At 41.0% G+C, this 12,516-nt stretch overlaps 1 protein-coding gene across 3 annotated transcripts in view; it reads right to left on the bottom strand.

The window, feature by feature from the left end:
- grid2 (glutamate receptor, ionotropic, delta 2) overlaps positions 1-12,516 on the bottom strand; it is a 483,691-nt gene that overhangs the window by 15,428 nt on the left and 455,747 nt on the right. The gene's annotated exons all lie outside the window — the stretch shown is intronic.

Below are 12,516 nucleotides of genomic sequence, written 5' to 3'. Positions count from 1 at the left end.
CAAACTAAGCCTCCACACTGACTGGCACCAGCATTGTGGATGCACAGCCAGGCGTGCACAAAGGTTGCACATTTGACTGCCACACATGTCCAAACTGATTCGGGATTCATACATGTGCACATCAAGACAGATGCTTGCAATTATCTGCAGAACTTCCTGAGGGCAAACGCCTTTCTTGCAATTTCAATGGCCGCACAAACGTCAGTGCCCATCTCCCCTCTTCGTTTTTTTTCATCACACAAAACGAACAGAAATCAATCAAGAAATGCAAATGAGCACCGCAGTTAGTTTACATAATTAATTTCATTCACAATACCTAAAAAAAACCAAACAACCGATCATTTAGATGTAAATCAGGTAAACATGCACGGCACGTCGCGGTATAGCAACGCCACTCTCATTTAGGGATGTTTTCTATGCTGGTGGGAATGCGTGGCACTGTACAGTTGAAATGACAGCTATGACTGGAATTGATGGGGTGAAAAAAAGGAAGGAAGGGAAATGAAGAGGAGAGGAAGAAAATAAGACGACAACAAACTAATTTGAACAGCAAATCCACCGACAGTCACTCGAATGAGAGATCATGCCCGTCAACTGTCGACTTGATTGTGGAATTGTTCGGCTCAAATCAGCGCAGATTAGTGCCATGATTAGATAAGACTTTGATAATAATGATGCGGATTGGTCACTCAAAGCAAATCGAACCGATCTGCATTGATAGCCATTATAGTAAACAGACACCACTGGCCTAGTCACTGGTTGTAAAACTCTCTCATCACATATCAACCATGCATTTGTTTTCTTCTTGGTAACGCAGCCTGCTCTGCTTGTTTTCCTTTCAAACATGTTATTAAACTACTTTTAGACTATGATATTGTATAACACAGGACTCCGAAATTGCTTCATGCTTGACCACTCTGTGCCCCCTTCTGAGTTAGATTGCTGATTGCTGAAGGAGCAAAAGCCCCAAAACACTTCGCTGTTGCATGCAGGGTGCACTGCTGAACTACAAGTTAACATGCCTAAGATTAGGTTGTTGAACCAAACCCTTGCTTTGATTATTTTATTATTATTTTTGTTTATTATACACATGGTCATACAGGAAAGAGATGCAGCAGATGCCAACTTTAAACAGGATCAGAACATCAGGACAGAAAAGCAAATATTCAACAGAAAAAAGGCGACCTGAGTAAACACAAAATGTGAGTTTTAGATTATAATTACGTCTATTGATGCCAAAAGGCAAGTGTGAAAAAGCAATTGGTCCTTGAAAGTAATAACTAGTTCAATCAGACAGTTTACTTTTGAAATGATTCATTTCTGCATGAGAACATAGTTGCAGGTTAGTGACAACGTCACTGGCAGGAAACATGGAGCACATACAAATTGCTGGCTGATGAGAAATTATTTCCCAGAGCCTGCAGGCAGATTCTGTGGTGGAGAAGGGGCGGAAAGAGCCAGCAGAGGCATTGTCTATTCAGAGGGATGGATGGGAATATACATGGTCTAAAAAAATGATAAATTGGGAGTATATGTTTGGTATATTACGTAAACAGAGTGAGGCACGTTACGTGTTTGTGACGCAGCACAGCTCGACTTGTCTTGCCTGAACTGACTTGCAGGCTCTGTTCCATTTGTGGCACCTTTAACAGCAACAACTGCAGTCGAAGACTCTCTGACATTGTTGGTGGGTTTGGGGCCCACTCTTCTCACAGTTCTGCAGCACAGGTTTGTGAAAATGAAAGGCTCTTTTGAGGTTACACCACAGCATTTCGCTGGGGTTCAATTCCAGACCTTAAGCCACCCCCAAGCGTTAATTTTATTCCCGACTCAGTCAGAGGTGGACTTGCTCTCATGCTTGTGATCATTGTCTTGCTGCATAACTGATTTGCGCTTGAGCTTTAACTCGCCCACTGATGATCTGATGTTATCCTTGAGGATTTTCTGCCAGAGAGCCAAATTCATGTTTCCCTCAATTATGGAGAGTTGCCCTGGCCCTGGAGCGGTTACTCCTACCTCTGTGTATGTCTGTAAGTATAATGCGCTTTTTATTTGTATAAAATTCTGTGTAGTCTGTGGTGTACAGCACATGTAGCAGGGGCTCCTGTCTTCTAAGTACTTCACCTCAGAAAATTCTCCCAAAACATGTCAGACAAGCCTTAATTTTATTCTGGGATTGAAGCGGTGTTCAATTCACCACTCTGTCATTTTGCCCAGTGTCTGTTGGATAGTGGAAACATGAACACTGAGATTTACTGAGGTGAGAGAGGCCTGTGCTTGCTTGGATGTTTTCCTTGTATCTTTTTAGACTTCCTGGATGAGGCACCGCTGCGCTTTTGGAGGAAGGTTGGCCACTTCTCAGAAGGCTAACTATTGCTCCAAGTTTTCTCAGCTTTTGAATAATCTCTCACACTGTGCACCATTGGAGTCCAAAAGTCTCAGACATACTTTTGAAAGCATTCCAGAAGATGTATTTCAGACATCTTCTTTCCCGTGTCTGCTGGATTTTTTTGTTTTTTGTTTATTTGGCAGAGTGTGCTACAGGTGGGACCATTTAGCATACGCCATGCTTCTGAAAATTGTCAAATTAACTGATGAAGAGGGCTGGTAGTAATCAGGCCTGGATTTGTCCAGTTGAGCAGCAACCAGTTATCAATGCAGTGTGCAATTAATTTTCTTTCGGAAAAAAAAGCGAGTGAAAGTAACATTTCTGCTTCAAATTTAAAACTTGTATTTTGTGCTTAGCAGGTTGGGTATGCTTAGGCTAGATGTGGTTGGAGTCATATAGGGGAAGACAGAGAAAAAGAAGAAGAGGAGGCTACTTCTGGATTCTCCCTTGAGTCGTCACAGCAGGTAGCTCTGCATGTTTGCCATATTTTACACTGGATGCCCTTCTTGATGCAACCCCAAAGGGGATTACAGGGGTTATATATTGATGTATATTTAATGATAAATGATGAGTGATATTGAGCACTTTTAACTGTAGCCATAGGTATAATAAGTCAGCCAGTTATTCAACAACATATCACTCATAAATATTTGTTGTTGTGGTTTCAGATATGGATTCACTTTTGCTCCATGAAGATGATGGTTTTACTGCGAAAAGCTGTTTGTGTGCGCTGGAACTTGACAGTCATCCCTCAACGCCACAACGAGTCAGGACTCTTTCACTGTGATATTTTTTATTTAATGGACAGATTATCTGAGGCAAAGCCATTTGGGCAGTTAAACATTGTTTTATGAATGAGAACCTTATAAAAGTGTCAAGACCTACATCATATTTTTGGAAAATTTGACAGCGGTATGCTGTCACTCATTTTAGGCCCATTGCTTTTAAAGTTTTATTGATTGTGAGAAGGACATACAGTCATGTGAAAAAAGAAAGCTTTCGCAGGGCTCAATGCAGTCCTACACCCTTACTGCTTCTATAGCAATTAAGAGGATAGGTAGTAGCCAGGTGCTGATAATGAACAAACTTAATTAACTGGTCGTCAGGAAGTGTGACCACCTCTGTAAAAGCAGAAGTTTTGGAGGTTTGCTTGTCTGGAGCATTCAGGTGTCTGTTAACACAATGCCACAATCTTCCTAACAAATTCACCCCAAGGTCATCCTGTGAAATGCACAGAGAAACTGTAAGAAACACAAGAGCTACTCTAAAGGTCTCAGTTAGCATGTTAAATGGTAAAGTTCATGACAGTACAATTAGAAAAAGTCTGAATATGTATGGCATGTAAGGGTTACCAGGAAAAAATTCTTTTTAGAGAAAATAGGCTAACTTGCAATGTTGCATCGGAAGAAACCACAAGACTTCAGGAACACAGTGGTGATAATTTGAGCTTGTTTTGCAGCCACAGGACCCGGACACCTTTTAGTCACTGAGTTCTGCAGCACAGGTTTCTGCAGCACCAAAGGATTCTCGGGTCAAATGTGAGGCCATCTGTCTAAAGCAACAGGAGAGCAATCTCAAGCACAGCAGCAGATCTACAACAGAATGGCTGAAAAAGAAAGCGCCAAGGTCCAGACCACAACTCTATTGAAATGCTGTGGCAGGACCTTAGGAGAGCTGTGCATAAATGAATACCTGCAGTGTTATAAAGATGAGTGGGCCAGAATTCCTCCACGGCGATGTGAGAAACTGATAAAGTCACACCGAAAATTTCAAGTTATTGCTTCTAGAGGTGTTTGAACAAGCTATTGAATCATGGGGTGTACTTAGTTTTTTCACAGGACTGCAGGGGGTCATGTGAAAAGTTTCTTTTTCACATTAATCCCCCACTGTGATCTTACTCGGGGGGGTGGGGGTGGTGTAAATCTGGTGCTACCAAATAAAAAAATGAAAAAAAAATCAAATGTGTCCTAGCAGTCCTGGGCAATTTCATAACATAGACAATAATACTGAGATAAGAGTTTAAAGTGACACCCGGTGAAGATATTTATATTCATCCACTTCCTCAATCTCCTTTTAATGAATATTTTAAAAATGTCAAACATCTCTCCTTTAAAGACAAGCACATTAACACTCTTGAGGTTCAATGCCAAGCAGTTATTCTGTTTTCAAAATTTAAACACCATCTTTACCATTTTGTTCTCAGCCGATGAAAGCATCGCAGCCTATGAAAGTTAAAACAAAGCGTTTTTCCCAAGAGAAATGTTGTGCCTTTCATACTGTACTGACCCTTTTTATCTGCCACTCCGACAACAGATGCTTTACACACACAGAGGCACACAAACAAGCACGCGCGCTGACAGACGGCTTCAGAGAAAGACGGATTACACACCAGGCTAATGAGATGGAATAAGAGAGATCCCACCTATCAAAGAAAGCAGGCCGTGTTTTGTCAAAATATTTCATCATTTCTCGCTTGAAAATCAGCCATCTTCTAAAGATTTCTTGTCTGAGTTCATATTGTTTCATGTCTGTTGAGAGGAGAGGCACGCTTTCTGTTTGGAGTTGCCGCTTCTTATCTCTGCTCATGAGCTGACTGTTCTTATGTGTCAAAAATGTCATGTGACGCGAGTCGCAATAAGCAGTGGCGCTGCCATGTTTCATCTACTTTAACACCTGTAAACACAGTGACTATGACAGTAAATGTTACAAAAGGTGTTTTTATTGTTGACATTTGAGGGAAATTAATAACCCTGTTATCAGCGAAAAAGGACATTGAACAGTGACTGACGTCACCTTGGTATTAATACCAACACGGAAACTCAGGTGAGCTTAAATACAAGCTCCGTCAAATGCCTCTCAGCTGAGTTAAATGTGATTTTCAGATATCAATACAATGACTCACCAAATTACAACCTCTTTTCCCACGAGAAGGATGCCAAACAAAACAATATATAATAACTTAAGAGCTTTCTCCCCACACCAGGAGTAAAGGAATATTAGGGCTACACCGCGTGTATCTCTGAGTCTCTGAAGGAGGACAGAGGCAGAACAGAGTTAAGATTCAGGACAGAGTGCTTTCTCCCGTCCCTTTATTACGACCCTGTCTTCCCGCGGAGCTCATCATCTATCATTCTGCACTAATTGGCCTATCAGAGTTATGCAAAGGCTGCTTCCCCGATAGGCCCCTGAATCAAACCCTAACACTGACATTCACTCACAAGAACATGCACACACACACATATTGGCCACATTTACATTTAGCTTACATTTATCTCATTGAGGTTAATTATCCTGGACAAATGCACACAGACACGCGCACACACAGTCGCTTTGCTCTGTAATCGCAGAATACTTGCGGGAAAAAGGGAAGAATTTACGACCAAGCTGATAATATTTTGCAATGCTCGCTGCCTTTTTTTGCTGTTGTTGTCCAACCTTGTCTGAGTTAAGCGACTCAAACTATGAAGAATATCTTTACTTGTCAAACTCCAGGACCCCTTAAATGCTGACGGCTAACTAACATTTTAATTTGTAAATAGAATATTGCTGGTATAGCTCTTGTTCTGATGATGTGTCAGCACCTTCAGAATCTGTGAGTTCGGGATGACTTAGTTTGAACTTTACTAACTCGAGAAATCTCCTTAGCAATGCTTACTTTCCATCACACAGCTCCAAACTGCTGTGGTCACATTTAGACGCAAAGCAAGGCATACTTACGTGTGAGAAAGTGGGCATGGTGATGTTCATTTTTAAGCAAAAAGAAGCAGTTACCACTGTTCTTCATTCATCTCCATCCCGTTCCTGACGGGCAGAATGAAAGGCCACTGTGACTGCCTGACAAAAACATGGGTTGAGTCAAAGGGCTCCCGCAGTACACCATCTGTTTCACGCTCTAATTTAGCCGTCTCTGTCTCACCAAAGAAACATATCTTCCTTAAAAAAACCAAAAAACAAAAAAAGGAATTTGCCAGTGTGAGCAAAATATACATCAACTCAGTTGGAAGTGTGGCCTATTCACAAAGTTGCTTTGAAACAATGATAAACTAAAGGGATCTGTGAGCAGTTAATTAAAGTATTAAACTGTGTGTCACAGCATGCACATCCTCATGAAATACCTGCTGTATCACACCGAGTCTGATGGGAGATCATAACAAAGCTCAGTTGCCCCCTCATTTCTTTTAGCATAATATGCCAGTGTGTATTTGTTTTCACCCCCCCCCCTTCAAGGTCTGTTGCATTTCTTCCCCCCCAGGGGTTCATCACTCATCACACTGCAGCCAGAGGTATCAGGAAATAGATCACTTTAATCACCCAGAATAGCATCTACTATACATCATTTAAATCTTAGGACATAGAGTACAGTTATTAGTGTCAGGTCTAGCAGTATATAATGGTGGGGCTTCTATATGAATGTCAGCTACATGTTAGCATGCACTTAAATTCTTCACTGTCAGGTGAAATATATGGCATATATTGCACACCATATGTTCTGGATGTGTATAAATATACACAGATATTTTCTTTCCTAGTAACAGTGTATATTTACACATAGTCTGTGTTTATGGGGCGTCTCTGAGTGTATCTGCAAAACAGCTGGTGTGCTGTAAGTGCGCATTAACACCGTGTGTGTAATGAGTTATCACCTTGCTTTAAGATCGTTGACTTTGACTGGGGAGATCTATAATGGCTTTAACACTCCCACTGGTTGTTAAAGCAAATGAGCAAGGGTTTGCTCCATGTGATGGGGGCAACTGTTGTGTGCTTCTATGTGTGTGTGTGTGTACAAGTATGTGCGCGCTCTGTCGCTGGCTCCCTGTTCTCTCTGCAGTGGCCATTACTGTGTGTGGACTAGGTGTTGCCATGGCAACTCTATGGCAGCAGCCTTGATGCTGGGATGATCACACATTATTAGTTGACTCAAGCTGGAAAAAAAAGAAGGAACATCATAGTGATTTGGATAAAGGACTAAGGGGGCAGAAGACAAGAATAAAGAAAAGGGGGCGAAAAGGAAAATGTTTAAGTTGAGAAAAGCCTGAGAATTCTGTCAAACGACAACACACAATCAAGGCAGAAATATAACGAGATCACACACAAGAAGGGAGCTAGAGTGTGGAACAGTACCAGAAGAAAAACGTTCAGCAACACGTTTAATGTGGGCACGTACTTAAAAGGAAGGAGTGAAAGACAGCCACAAAGGGCACAGGCATTTGCAAATCTTCTTTTTGTTACAAAGAAACACTCCTGGGTGGTTTTGTGATTCTGTCTTTGCGAGGATAAATCTGAAATGGAGACTTTTTATTCTGATTACAAGTTTGGTGGTTAATAACGTTACAGTTTGAGGATGCATTTTATTAATGACTGTCTTCTCAGGTGTAGATGTGCAGGGCCAGATTTTAGCATCACACCACAAATGCAAAAATACCTCTGGTGGGAGTGGAAAACTTCTGCTAACAGTAATGACCAGCTTCATACTGAGAGCACTGCAAATTAGCGGGTCATGAACAAGCAGGCTGGGCGAGGGGTGTATTAAGGTGCAAACAAAACTAACATGGTGTAAAAGCAGGTTTTACATACGGGTTATTCTCTGATAACAGTGTGGCAGTTCAGTTCGGTGAGAGGCAGCTGAAGGAGAATCAATATGTTTTTGATATAAGGGCAAGCACCTGTGTTAGAAATAGCAAAGGACTGTATGTGCTGCTGAAGACTGAGACTCATGTGGAGCACAGGATTCATCCAGAGGAGGGCTGCGGTATATATTATAAACTATTACAACATGTAACTCTGAAGTAAAAGAGAGAATTAAACAGAAAAAAACAACAACAAAAAAAACAAGAAGGTCTCTCGCACTCTCCGACGTTACATGTTGAGCTCAGTTAGACATCTGTCCTATCAAAATACCAGGACTACCTTTCTGGACTGGGCTCCAAACATCCAGGGTGACGACTCAGTGAAGAGTTACAGGGCAGGGCCAAAGTTTTGGCACTGTGCTCTAAGCTCTGAACCATCCAGCCATGCCAATTATACACTGGCAACATCTCCCCCTTTCATTCCAAATAAAAGAAAACTCCTAGTTGTAACTATCCAAACTATTTCAGATGCAAAATGTGACATGATTTTTTTCTGGCATTTGCGCAGCCCAATTTACAGTAAATTACATGTTTCTGTGATTTATTTAAATATTCCCCTTCCAAACATTTGCACTCTGAAAGGGAAAGTCCTAAAAAAAACATATGCAATAAAGCTAGACATAAAAAAATAGCCGTCCAAACCTTTCAGATGCAAAACCGACCCTAAACGAGGGTTATAGTCAGGCGCAGACCATTAGTACAAACAAGCCACCATATGCACAAACACTGTTTTACACATTTAACCCCCCTTCCCCACCTGAAGCTACCTGCACCATGACTAAGCTGTGTCTGTTAAAGGAAACGTTTTCCATTTTCAAAAGGTCACCAAACATTGGACAGTGTAAAGAGGCTGTCTTTTACTACTATGAGACTATAATTTACTCTCTATTTTAGAGTTTTGAGACTTCATTCAGGATTTTGGCTCATGATATTCCAAATTCTCTCAAGTGTTTGCTGTCCATAGAGCCCTAAGCTATTTAATTTGGCCTGACATTATTGTTGCTGTAACTGATTTGGACAGATTTGAAGATGTTTTTCCAGGTGGAAATAGCACAAGTTAGGCTAAAGAACTGGCATAAACTCAAAACAAACCTGCCTATTAACTTTAATGGACCTAAAAGTAATTTTCTTGTGCTTGAGTTAATCAAAAACCCAGTCAGAGTCTGAATATGTCCAAAATATATCACATTTAAAGTTTTATTACCTGAAAAGTGAGCTTTTACAAGTTAATCTGACAGCATTGTCTATTTGTAACTGGTTTAATAGGCTGCCCCTAATGTTAGAAATTAGATCCCTAGTGTGGTGAAAATGGCTGTTCAGAGATGTCACACTGTGCTGCTACACCACTGCTGGGGTATGGGGACTGTCTTTCGGACTCAAATGGATGGCGAGGCTGTTCCAAACAGAGACTACAGGCTACAAAGTGAGTTTTGAAAGCCTGTTATCTCAGCACCTGGCAAACTGATGGTTGAGTCACTGGTATTGATCAACTTGGCTTTCAACCCCGTCTAGATATATTAGGGCTATTTTCTGCAATGGGACGATAAAAATCTCACTTACTGCCCTTTAAATGCGCTATAACTTCATATATTGTGTTGATTCTGCAGTCTTCCCCAGGCCCATCCATAAGGACCCTATAAATGCAGGCGGTGGCCCAAGCTTTACATTCCTAGTAGCAGATTTTACTGCAGCTGTAGCCAGTTAAAATGCAGAGCAGTGAGAGTTAGATGATCAAGAATAATGTGAAACACTTCAGTGAATTTCAGAGCTTGCTACATAGACCTAACTGTTTCTGTAAGAGGGGTAAAGGCAGAGTGCATCATTTTGGAGCACACTAACATCTGTGGAGCGGTGAAACATGTCTGCAGTAGTTCTATGAACATTCATCTCCTGTCACCTCTGTAGCAAACACAATTTTATTTTGGAGACAATGAAAGGTAGAAGTCGTGGTGAAGGGAGAGGTGGAAAAAAAGAATTTGAAAATAGGGGGGAAGAAACCCAAGTGAGTCCAAGAAGAAAAAAATTGCGAGAGAAAATGAGAGGGGTGCAAAAACCCTGGCAGTGTGTTCTGGCTGAATGGATGACTGACAACAGAATCATACAATGGAGGAAAAGGGGAAGCACAGGTAGGAAAGTAGAGGAGACAGAATAGTAAGAAGGTAGCCGAGGAGGGTAAAGAGAGGAGAAAAGACAATGATGAGTGAACAGAGGAAGAGTGTGGAATGAAATGAGTGGAGAAGGGGTAGTGGAGGGAGATGAGAGACAGAGGTGTTATTCTAAAATGAGTTTGTTGCTCAGAGACGGCTGCTGACTGTCAGCTCCTTAAATGAGAACAACATTGGTTTGACAGCTCACTTACTAGCTTAACACAAAGCTGGCAGCATCAGCGGGCCCCTAGCCGCCGCACTCGTGTCAGACCCGTAAGAATACACGATTGAGAATAATGTCCATATAATAAAGACGAAAAGTAGTTTCTCTGTAGTTTTGATGAGCGCGGGGTAAGAAATGTTGCCTTAAATGTTTCGGCTTGTCTTAGAAAAGATGTGAAAGGTGTGCACTAAATCACAACACTAGCTTGAATTGCCATCAGCCCATTAGATGTTCGATCTCAGTTTTAATTATTCCCATAGGTGCCCTTGTGGACCTACTTATAGGCCAGAAGGTGCATTGTCATCCATTCTGATCACAGATAAACAGAAAGTATTGTGCTTTACAGATATGCTACCTCTTGCAGACGTGAATTAGTACATAGCTTTCTACCTTTCACTACATACTGTGTGTATTTTAATCAAAACCCTGATATTTTTATAAACCTAAAGAGTTTGGGTGACTGAATTTAACCAAACAAAACTTAAGTCTATCCATCCAAATTGGGGATTCACCCTGGACAGGTCCATCACTGGGTCAGCCAACCACTCATTCTTGTATTTACACCTACAGATAATTCAGAATTAACCCAACAATCATGTGTTTGGACATGGTTAGAAACCCATGCAGGCACAGTGAGAACATGCAGACTCCATTAAGATGAAACCTAACCTGTCTATATTTCAGTTACTTTGGGTAGGTGAGATTGACACACTGATTAGGGATGTCAGCCTTCAACTTGAGAGCTTAGCTCAAAGATCCAACAAACAACCCACCCAAGTATTCTTAACCCTTTAGAGCCGAGCGTAGCGCCCCTGCTACAATTTGCGTATCTATTTTTAAATCCCTGTATCACTGCAACCACGTAAGCTAGCGCAATAATTTTTTTTGCATATGAAACCGGATAAGTTGTACTTACATCTTATGCCATCAGCTTGTCCTAGGTCACGGTTTTCTTCCACATATAGCTTTGCAAAAACTGCATAAAAAGCGCTTGCAGCAACAAAAACATAATATTCCAGAAACACGCTTTGGCGATCCGATCAGCTGTTCACAACACTTCCTACGTTGGAATAGACGTCAGCGCGAACTTTCGCATGTCCGCCATTACCTGCCCGAAACCGGAAGTGACGTCATTTCGCGGAAATGTAGTTTTTTTTACTGTCAGGGCCTCAGAGCCTATACTGGTGTTTTTAAAAGTTATCTTTGACTTTATGACTTTCTGTGTCGTTTCTGGGATGCTTAGAACTCAAATTGCACTGCTGGAAATGGTTTATTTTGATGCATATGCTGCTTTTTTGCAAATTTGCACTATAATATTTATTTTCGTTTTTCCTGCAGTATATAAAAATTGGTGTATTTCAAAAGTAAAACTATGAAGACACTTCAAATAAATTTCCTGTGGTGGGAAACTAGTTTGTGCAACTTTTTTGTATTTACAGTTTTGAGGGATAAGCCTCTTAAATTTCTCTAACTAGAAATATATGTTAAAAAAACAAAAACGATTTTCAATTTTTTTGTAGTTTATTGCACTTTTTTGCAATTTATGTAATTACTATGCACTTAATGCATACATATTATTAAAATTTGGGCTGTAATGGTTGTATTGATGTATATCAACTTGAAATGCTCCCAAAATTGGCACTACAGCATGTAAAAATATAATATAAGCTCTTGCGGACTTGGTTCTATGGTAGGTCTTAAAGGGTTAAATGCTGAATCACCACAGGTAAAGGCCTGCTGAAGCTGTTTATTTTGACCTGTGTGTGGAAGGTGTGTAGGGAAATCAATAAAACATCGGATCACTCTCGCTGCATCACATCATGTTTCTCTGTGACCTACCTCAGAAAAACAAGCCAAACTTGTCAGAATATATCACAAGGAGGTAAAAAAAAAAAGTCAGCTTCAAACTGATGTGTCACATTCACTTTGTTGAGTTGTAAAAATCTCTTCATCACTTTTGTGAGCAGGGCCAAGACAGAGCGCCAGAGAGACTCGGCGGCGTAAACCAATCAACGAAGTGCACCTGCACCTGACTGCACACTCCTTGTGTTTTAGCAAAGAACAACTGTGAGTAGCTGAGACTGACCCCCCAGCACACATCAGCACCCCAACTTCTAGGTAGTCTGTTTA

Source organism: Oreochromis niloticus, linkage group LG12 (assembly GCF_001858045.2).
Source record: "Oreochromis niloticus isolate F11D_XX linkage group LG12, O_niloticus_UMD_NMBU, whole genome shotgun sequence".
Classification (NCBI taxonomy): domain Eukaryota; kingdom Metazoa; phylum Chordata; class Actinopteri; order Cichliformes; family Cichlidae; genus Oreochromis; species Oreochromis niloticus.
Note: the sequence above shows the minus strand (reverse complement) of the source record. Positions and strands in the feature narration are given on the sequence as shown.